Genomic DNA, 2,122 nt, shown 5'->3' with positions numbered 1-2,122 from the left:
ATTTCAGAGTTTTCTCTGTTAATCATTATGTTATGTATTAGTCCAGCGGCGTGGGTTTTTGTTCTATTTATATTGAATTGCAACCCATACTGAAGCCTTTAGTCTTTATCTTTAGTAGGAGGTGCGGCAAGTCCTCTGCGACTTCAGCCAGGTTGATCAGTGTTAATTGTTATCTTCCTCTAATTCTGATGCCATGTCCTTCTTTATCCAGTCCGGCTCCTCAGATGATTTGCCTGGCATTCCTCAGATGATTTGCCCGGCATACCAATTGATACAAGTGTGATAGAAAGATCCACCCTGACACACCCCTTCCCTGATTTTAAACCACATAGGCTTGCTTCATTCTGGATGAATGGCTGCCTCTTGGTCTATGTACAGATTCCACGTGAGTACAATGAAGTGTTTTATAATCAACATTCTTTGCAGACAGACATTCTAGAAAATGACTCAGATTTGCTTCTGTGCCAGTGGACAACTTAAAAATTAAGAGAGGGATTTTCTTTTTTTTTTTTTAGCATGCGCTCTCCTGAAGTCAAAGAGTGCTTTGAGCTTGTTCAGACCTGTCCGTTCATGGCTGAGAACGTGAAAGTGGAACAGACATGAATGAAAAATAAAGAGTGATCTGGGACAAGCAGAATGAGAAAAACTACAGGTCAAAGACCTGTGGGGAGCTCGATGGGGGGTGGGGTTGTTGGCAGGACCACAGTGAGCACCACACAGCCGCCTTTGACACTGACCCAGCTGTGTCCAACTCTGCTCAACATCCTGCAGGCCAGAGCGGTTGCTTTGCAAAGCATATCTTGCCTGGTTTTCTAAGATGGAGAGAGCAAGTTTCTAGCAGGACTTGGGCCTGTAAATTTTTTCTGTTCTAGTTCACCCAAATTTAAAAAATTGTGCTCGGTTTCAGTTTTGCTTCCTCAGCTATGACCGAACCACGAAGAACTGGTTTGAAGTCCGGGCTTGAATACACGCACGTGCACGCGCGCGCACGCACGCACGCACGCACGCACGCACGCACGCTCGCTCGCTCTCTCTCCTCGCGCTCTGCCTTCTATAGCTTCCCAAGCAGAGTTCAGCGCTCACTATCAACTTGGAACGGCCTTTTCTTTCTTTCTTTCTTCTTGCTTGGCTAAGTATGATAACACTCCCAAGTTCAAAGGCCGTATTCTGGAAACCTTAGCTCACCCAGACCAGGGAAAGAGCCTGGAAAGAAGCAGCCTTTGCCAAGATCATTGACCCGAGCCTCATGTATGGAAACCCAGGTGCTTTACTCCGTAAAGCGCACCCCACTCTGGCTCTCACTCTGAGCATACTGGCCCCTATCCCCACATTTCCATGCACACGGTTCTACTGAGCTCCTTTCATCGGCTTTACTAGCCCACAAAAGGGTAGACACATTTAGAAAAGAGTGACAGCTAATAGCTTGGCTTGACTAGAGGCCAAAAAAGTACAAAAATGCTGAACTCAAAGGTATAGCAAAAGATTGCAAAAGTTGAGGAATTATGACCCCAATATAATAACAAAAATAAAACCATGTATACACATAGTTTATTAAGTCTATAAAATCCACTATGGTTTGTGCTTCTGACCTCAATTTAGTAAGAAGAATCTCTATCTCTATCTTAAGCTCTGGAAAAACTCATCAACAGTGTTGGATACATGAATTCCCCTTTGTCTCATTTACGTAGAATGGGAAGAGCATGGGGGTTTGGAATCGTGTACTGTGAGGTTAACCTGCAGGTCGTCTGCCGGGCAGCATTTCGTTCCATCACCCACAGAGTTGCCTTGAGTCCAGAACTAACTTGATGGCCAACGACAAGGGGTAATGTATACACACATTAAGGTTCCCCAGAGTGTGTGCTGGGGAATATGAGTCCGAGGACATGGTCTTTAAAAACCTGACTGGATCTATTTGGGGGGAATGGCACATTACATGTCCCTGCTGGAGAATCATAATGTATGTTAATATTTGGAAGGCGGTCTGAAGTTCTCTAGCAAAGTGACCTTGTTTAACTTTGTTTAACCCAGTGGATGATTGGATTGCCAGTGCTGAAATAGTAAGGGAACTTACTGGTTCTAGTTGTTGAGTCTCAGGTTAGATCTGTGGGCTATAGGCACATCT

The sequence above is a fragment of the Echinops telfairi genome, unplaced genomic scaffold (genome assembly GCF_000313985.2).
Source record: "Echinops telfairi isolate 266 unplaced genomic scaffold, ASM31398v2 ScPeMD7_25;HRSCAF=90, whole genome shotgun sequence".
In the NCBI taxonomy this organism is placed as follows: Eukaryota; Metazoa; Chordata; class Mammalia; order Afrosoricida; family Tenrecidae; genus Echinops; species Echinops telfairi.
Note: the sequence above shows the minus strand (reverse complement) of the source record.